Raw genomic sequence first — 8302 nt, 5'->3', positions numbered from 1 at the left:
CGGCCAGCAGGGCAGGGACACTTAGGAGCAACAGCGGGCAGTTAGAGTGACAGATGGAGACGGAGGCGTGCTGCGGCCCGCCAGCCGGGTCCCCGCGGGGAGGGGAGGCGTGAGGAGGCGCCGCCTCGCTTCTCGGGAGAGGAGGCCGCGCAGGCCGGGAGGCGGCGGGGAAGGGAGTGGGCGAGGGCGCGCCAGCGTGGACGTGAGGGTGGGGCCGAGGCGCGGTGACAAGGCCAGGAGGGCGCGTGTGTCACCGGAGCTTCGGCGCGGAGGCGGGTCCGTGGCCCTGCTCATGATGCAGCGGATGGCTCTCACATCAGCTTGGCGAATTTGCCTCCTTGACAAACTTATGACAGAGTTGGTTTTCCCAGAGCTCTAATTGATTGTGAGTTGTTCTCCTTGCAGTTCCTCTTCCGTGACAGGTTAGGGTCAAGAAAGGAATCCCAAACAAAAGCAAAAGGCGGGAAAGCTTGCTGAGCCGACTCCTCTCCTCCCGGTGCTGCCCCTGCCCCTCCCATCACTCTCGCTGATTCCCCATTTGTTTGTCTTTGTGTAAAGAAAGGCTGGTGCCCTCTGGTCTCCTCCCAGCACTCACTTTTACTCCCTCCCCTTTGGGGACGCTCGCCCTCCTCCCCTTTGCTTTTGAAATTGTGTAAGTAGCCCTGTAACTTGCCAAAGCGCAGGCCGGTGGACGCCCGCTGCCCTCCTCGTGTGTGGACACATAAAGCCACTTTCCTTTCCCTCAAACTCGGTTTCCTTTTATTGGCTGAGGGAAACCGAGACCGGCGTTCGGTAACACTCAGACAGTAGGAAGGATGGGTGGGCGCCTCCGGGCCCGCTCACGCGGCCACTCGACCCCGTCCCTTCACCGGCGGGCAGAGGACAGGGAGTGCCGCCCAGACCGACGCCCTGGCAGGGAAGGTCCCGCTGGGGTCAGGTTTTCCCTCCCTGCCCTCCCAAGCTGGGCCGGCCCTCCCGGGGCAGCGGCTGGGCACTGTCTGCCCCGTCCCAGCAGACTCGCCTTCTGCCTGGCCAGGCCACCCTCTCCCCGCTTTCTGTCCTCCTCTCTCTGGCCTGTGGGCGCCGGGGCAGGGCGCCGGGCTCCCTCGTCCCCAGCGCGTGAGGCCCAGCGGCCTCCACTCGGGAGGGAGCAGGGGGCCCTCTGTGTGCGAATCGGCTGGGGTGCTGATGAACGGCCTTTCTGGGCGCCCTCCTGGACCCTGAACCACGTATTCTCGTGGGGGCTTTGCAGTCTGCAGTGTCCAGCCAGCTCGGGAAGGGAGGCTTCCACACGCTCCCTTAGAGAATTACCCTCAGGGACACGCCCTCTCCAGATTCTCTCCCAGCCTCTCCCCTCCTCACTCAGCCCAGTGCGCACTCCCCAGCAGGGTCACCGCCACCGGCTCGCAGTGGGGTCTTCCCGGGCAGTGCGGGGCTCCCGGCTGCCCGTTCCCATCTTTGCTGTGAGCGCAAAGGGGCAGCCGTCAGTTCCTGGCCCTTGGAGGTGGGAGAGGCGTCTGGGCCCCAGCTGCCCGCTCTCCTCCCACAGCCCCCACCCCGAGGGCCGGGTCGAGTCATCTGGGACCTTCATGCAGGGCCCTGGGGGGTGGAGGGCCTGAGTGGTCGCCCGTCATCCATCACTGTGCCTGTGTGTCCTGCACTGTCTGCAGGTGCTGGACGCTGCTCTGGGGGTCGAGGAGGGTGTGTGGGTTCGACTTCCCCAGAATCAGTAGGGGCTGTAGCTCTCCAGCGTCTCTGTGGTCTGTCTCTCTACCATCTGTCCATCTAGCCGACCACCCGCCTGTCTGTCCCCTCTCTGTCTCCCGGCAAGTGAGTGCGCACCTGTAACTCGCCTGGAGAGACTTTGCTGGTGTCTAGTCCCAAGCCTGAGGCTGGGGCGGAATCACCAGGCCGCGGCCTCGAGGCAGAAGTCCTGCTTCTTTGAGAAGTCTTTGCTCTGAGCCCCCACCTGAGCAGATGGGTGGTCACGGCGGGTCACCTGCTGTTTATAAACATTCCTGGTTCAAACATGAGTCACATCTAGAACACACTTGTGTCCTCGATCTAGATGGGGGTCGGGTGGCAGCAACAGATCAGCTACCACAGCTCTTTGCTTTTAATCATTATTAATCGTTTTAATGATCACGAGCACATATCCCCAGTGTGCCCCAATGCTTGGGAAGATCACGAAGTGGCTGAGTGTGCAGGAAAGGACCTTAGGTGAAACCCAAGAATGAAAGAGCCCAGCGTGGGTTTGGGGGGGTGGGGGGGTTGGGGGGGCGGAAGGCTAGGTTCTTGGGGCTCCCTGGCTCCAAGGAGGAGGAGATGGCTCTGAAGGCATGGATGGTGTGGGTGACGTGTGCAAGGAGGAGGATCAGAGCTGCAGCTCTGTGGACTCCCCAGGATCATGGTGGACATCCAGGCTAGCATTGCTCCTCCCCTGCCTCTTCACATCTTGCAGAGGAGGAAACCTGGGCGCAAGACCTGGAGTAATTGTCCGAGGCACTGCCAGAAGCTGGCAAAAGAGGGACTCGGCCGGATGCTGACTCCCACGGACGTGCTTCTTGAGCTACTGCAGACCACAAGTTAGTAGTTGGAGGTCTTTTTAGAGTCCAGGCTGTGTGTGTGTGTGAGGGGGTGGGGGTGGCGGGGGAAGGTGGGGAGTTGGAGGGCGGTGGGGGCCGTGTAGAGGGGAAGTTCTGGAGATCTCAAGGGAAGGCAAATCTTTTGAGCAGACTTCTTTCTGCCCGGTCTTATCTCCTTTTCTTTTCTTTTCCCCCCTCCACCTCCACTGTTGTTGGGATTTTCAGGAAAAGGGACGTGGCAAAAGAAACTGCTCCCCAGAGACCTGTACACTCCAGAGCCCCCCAAACCTGCCTGTTCTAAATAGGTTCTGCCATCTGCTGCATCAAGACAAAACATACTCTAGCGTGTAAGACCTTTAATGGAAAGGAACTGTAATACCTCAGTGTGCGACACAGAAAATGGAAAGAGTAGTTTCCAAATTAAGCACCCAAAGGGACCCAACCTTGGCAGGAACACTGAGGCCCAAGAGGTTGCCTCAGGGCGAAGGCGTCTCCCAGTGGGAACCCATAGGAAAGGGGCAGAAGATCCAACGTGTCCGGGACAGAAGGGGCAAAATCAAAACCAAGATAAAAGCTGCCATTTTTCACCTCCCCACAGGCCTCTCACCCACATCTGCTTCAACCAGTCCAAAGCCAACAAGCAGCTGGCTCCACGGGCCTCCTCCAGGCCCCCTGCCTCTCTGTTCATCTTCCTTCCTTGGATGGGGCAGGGAACCTGGAACCTCCCTTTTTCTGGACCGTTTCCTGGGGATCACTCTTCTGATCCCCCCTGTTAATTTTTATTCCACCACATCTATGGTAGCAAATACCTTGGGGTGTGTGGGCTTAGAAGAGTCTTTTTCAACATTCCAGTGTGTGCAAAAGAAGCAATAGTCCTCAGTGTTGTCCATGAATGTCCAGAATGACAAAAGCCCTCTATTTCTGGAAAAAAGTTCATTAGTCCAAGCCAAAAGAAAAAAAAAAAAAGAAACCTGGAAGCATTAGCCAAAACTAAACCGCAAATAGTATATCAAAGTTGTGGCTAGAAAATTTAAAACTTGTTCAACTTATTTAAAATCAGGCTCTCTCCACCTTGATCCAATTCTGTCTGACAAAGGGTGAAAGAGAGGCGACTTTATGAGAAAAGGAGGTTGTCTGGGGTGAAATCCAGTTCAAGGACAGATACGCTTTGGCTTGAGTAAAACGGGGTGGGGGGTGGCAGGCGGGGGTACAGATTGTGCCATTGGATGAGCCCCCTCCCATGCAAGCTGTCCGCAGCAGCTCAGGGTGTAACCGGAGCATCTGACCCTCCCACTCCCTGGTCCACGAGCTTGGCATTCGGACCCACCAGGAGGGGGTGATGTGCTAAACAAAGCCTCGCTCTTAATTACAGCACAGGGGTGTCATTATGGCCTTCTCTGCTCCTCTCTTGGTTGGCAGCTTGAAGTGCAAGTGACAGGTGGCCTCGAGTAGGTGAAAGGGCAGCATGAAGCTCTGTAAAGGCGCCTCACTCAACCCCAAGCCCACAGTGTGTGTGTGTGTGTGTGTGTGCTTATACTCTGGCTCTGTGCAGGGGTAGAGAAAGCAGGGTCCAGAGGGCACCCGAGGAGTGCTGAGGACTGGGAGCCCCAGTGTCCAGTTGTGCCTTGCTGGGGCCAGTCCAAGCCCCCTCGCTGCAGTGGAGCCACGCACATGTTGGGAGAGCTCGCTACGTGACGTCCACCTGCTACACAGGTGCATTTGGCGAGACAGTGTGGGCCTTGCATATGGCAGGAGCAGGGGTGCCGTGGTTATGTAGGGGACAGGGAACATTCCAGGCCTGTTACTGACTTGCAGGGACATCCAAAACCCTCTCTCTGGACAGTCCTTGGCTTCGGATACAGATTCAGTCCCCGGTTCCAGGGGCTATGTGCCGCTTGGAAGGACAGTCGGTCCTGTCTACTTGACTCTTCTTTCAACAGATGTGGTCACCGAGGGAGATGACAGCTTCTGTCTGGAGAGCAGAGCTGGCTTCTTCTCAAGCGTGGCCCTCTGAGGGAGCTTCCATGATCTCTCTCAGTGGGCCAGAGGAGGGACAGAGATCCAAGCCTCAGGGCCAGAGGGGCTGTCACTGGCCTTTTGTCCTCTAGCATCCAGAGTAGCGCACTCAGACCTCACAGGCAGAGTTCTCTTTCAGGCTGCCTCTTGCTTCCCTTCTGAAGCCCCAGTGCTTCCTTCCTATGCGCTGAGAATGAAGTCCAGATTCTGAACCAAGGCCTTGATCACTCCAGGTTTGGCCATACCTGTCTCCTCCTTTCAGGATCCCTCCTTTCCAACTGCCTTTCACTCTCTTAGGGGCTCCTCTGGAATGCCCCAAATCCTGGGGATATGACTTTGCATGCTTCAATCTTACACGTCCTGTGGTTTCCCCTTGAAGACGCTGCTTCTTCAAAGAGAAGTTCCCTAATCCCGCTCCTAAACCAGACTCTTCCTGTTATTTTGTCTCTTTGCATCTTGTTCTTTTTCTTTCTTTTAAAGATTTATTTATTTGTGCATACAGAACTGGGGTACAGGCCAGTTCACAGGGCGGTGAGAGGATTCACCAGAGACAGAGTGGGGAGCAGAACAGGCCGACTGACGAAGTACACTGCTGAGGGGAGCAGCAGGCAGGTCAGGAGAGGTCTGACGCTCCATGTGGGTCACCTCCAGGGCTGGGGATCAAATTCAACTCGCACTGAAGCTTCTGTGGCTCGCTTGCAGTGCTGTGCTTTAACCCATTGTGCCATCATGAAGACCGATATCTTGTTCTTTTTCTTTACGACGCGCACCTCTGTTTGTGATAATATATGAATGTGCTCACCGGCCCAAGGTCAGACTCTACTTCATAGCCCTCAAAGGCTGTAAGCCTCATGAGGGGAGGAGCACGATGGAGCTGCTCACCACTTTTAATTCAGTATCTGACAAGAGTATTTGCTGGTGAATGAATGAATAAATTTTCACTTTAAAGGACATCATTAGAATTCAATAAGCTTGTAAACTCGAGCATTAGTGACTATTTAATTTTACAAGGCAACAACCAAAACAATACTCAAGGAAATGCAAATACCAAGCTTTATTAGTTACTTCTTAAAACTAAGCATGCATTCAACAACTATATAGTAAGTTTCTACTACAGGCCTGTGTTGCCTGACAGGAATATGAAGCTGAACAAGAAGCGACTTTCAGTATGAAGAGCTCATAGCCCAGTGGGGAAGATGGAAGTGTACACAAAATGCTTAGACTATAAGTCAGTTGGTGCCACAAGAACATACATGGGTACCCTGCAAACCCCTGCCCCCAGGACTTCATGATGTCCTAGTGGCTAGTAAACAGTTATGCCACAACCTATCAGCAGGACAGGACAGAGGGAGGGTATTCCGGCCAGGGGACAACTTGCAGTGAGCTGTGGAGAAGGTAGGGAAGTGGCCGCTAGTGTGGTGGGTGGAATGAAGTGCAGATGAGTGAGGTGGGCGTGGATGCAGGTGCTGTCCTGAGTTGAGATGCTGTTGCAGCTTGTGGATGGAGGAAGCTGTAAAGTGATTCAATGACGTCACACCTTCATGCACGTGTATTGGAGGTGTAATTCTAACAGCAGTGTGTAGAATGAGGGGCATAAGCATTGGGCAGTTGCAGGAAAGAAGCCAGTTGGGAAGCTATTGTTATTGCCCAAGCAAAGACAGGAAGAGTATAATATAGAGCCGTGACATTCACTGATTGGAGCCAATCATTTTTTATGCTTTTATGAGCCAAACACTATAAAGGAGGCAGGATATAATATTGAGTCCATGCTTACTGGGTGCTGGTCATATGCCCTGCTCTGAGGACTATATGTGCATGAGCTGATTTAATTATTGCCACAACTCTATGAATACCTGGGTACCACGATCACCTGAATTTTACAAGCTGGGAAATTGGAGAAGATGTATAAAGACAGAGCCAGGATTTGAACTGAGGAAGATTCTGGATACTCCAGAATCCATGCTCTTGCCCACTGCCCTGTACTGATAGCACACTGGTAAACAAGCCGGACAAGACCCCTGATCTCGTAGAACTCATATTCTGTGGAACTCACATTCTGGCAATGGAGATATGGAGCAAGATTTAAGGTATCAAATCAGAAAAATGTTATTCCTGCAAAAGGAAAACGGTGTTATGGTAATTTCATGAGTTACTGGCTTTGTGATTGGTGGGTGATGGTGCCTGTCATGGAGATAAGAAATACAGGTGTGAGGGTGGAAGCAGGGTAGACGGTGGACTTGGAGAGAAAGATAGGTTGAGTCTGGTTTGGAATAAATTGATTTGGGGCTGTTTGTGGGATATGAGGATAGAGACGTTCAATGGGCAGTGGACGTGATGTGTCCAGGACTTTCATATGTGGGAGAGACTTTCATATGGAGACAGAGTTAGGAGGCACCACGTGGAGGGGACAGCTGAAACCACATGTGGAAAACAGAGACTAGAAGCAGCACAGTCAATGGTCCGAGGAGGACATGAAGAGTTCATAGTGGACAGGCCTGATAGGTATCACCAAAGACATCATCAAAAGAGTGAAAAGCCAGGAAGCCGTACTAGAGATGGGTGCAGCAAAGAACCACCAGAGAACAGGTCTCCACATTATATAAGTCCTTGAAGCCAGTAAGAAAAAGCAGTAGCAAACTGGACAGAAGATACCAGTGTTTCACAAAAGAATTCTGAGATAACCAATGAGTAAGTGGAAAGGTGCCTAACCTCATTAGGACATGAAGCCATTGGAGACTCAGGACTGTGAGGAAGGCTGTCTAGCTTCAGTTTTGTAAGTGGACTTCAGAAGGGTACTTGGCCCCATGCTCTAGGTTAGGAGAGGACGTTACCCCTTACAGCTCACACTCGCTAAGGTGACCAACCACCTAGTGCAGTGCTGGACCTCTGTCTTTTTAGAAATGGTCCTATTGAACTGAGCTGTTTCCTTCTTCCCTTCTCCCACTCCTCCTCTCCCTCCCTCCCCCATTTCCTTCGATTTCTTTCTCTTTTTGCAAAGCAAACCTTTTATTTCCAAGAAACTTACCAGGTGCTGGCCTTTCCTCCCAACACAGGCGGTCTACCCCTCCTCTGGATTCTAGGGACACCCGGCTGCTTCTTCCTGGACCTCCTGCTTCCACTCTCCCCACCCGTCTTCGCAGTTCTGGTCAAGAGGAATGCACTTTACCTTATTAGTTAAATCCCCAGAAGTTAGAGCGGGCCACCCCAGATCCACACTTTTTACTGTGATTTGTGAAATCACAGCCAGGAGCTTAGCTGCAGGGCCCCTAAGATGGCTGACCGGACTCGCCTTCCCAGTCTGCTGAGGCCGGTGCTGGCAGGAGGTCGGTCGCTGCTGGCAGCATTTCATTCTGCTGCCTGGCAACTCCAGTAATGAGCAAATAAGATTATCCCCCTTCTCCTTCCTCTTCTGTTTATTTCATGAGAATAAATTCTTTTCTTCTCCTTTCCTCTTTATCTCTTGTAAACGGTTTGCATTTTGCATGAGAGATGAACCTGGTGAAGTCTTGCATACACCCTTTTTTGTTTTAATAGCAATTCTTCCTTTGTTTTATTTATTTATTTATTTATTTTTAAAGATATATTCATCTATGCATACAGAACTGGGGTATAAGCCAGAAGTACAGGGGTGGTGAGAGGCTTCACCAGAGACAGAGTGGGGAGCAGAACAGGCAGATCGATGAAATACACTGCTGAGGGGA

Source organism: Condylura cristata, unplaced genomic scaffold (genome assembly GCF_000260355.1).
Source record: "Condylura cristata isolate star-nosed mole 26May11 unplaced genomic scaffold, ConCri1.0 scaffold00030, whole genome shotgun sequence".
Lineage (NCBI taxonomy): Eukaryota > Metazoa > Chordata > Mammalia > Eulipotyphla > Talpidae > Condylura > Condylura cristata.
The sequence above is the reverse complement of the archived record's forward strand: the minus strand, read 5'-3'. Positions refer to the sequence as shown.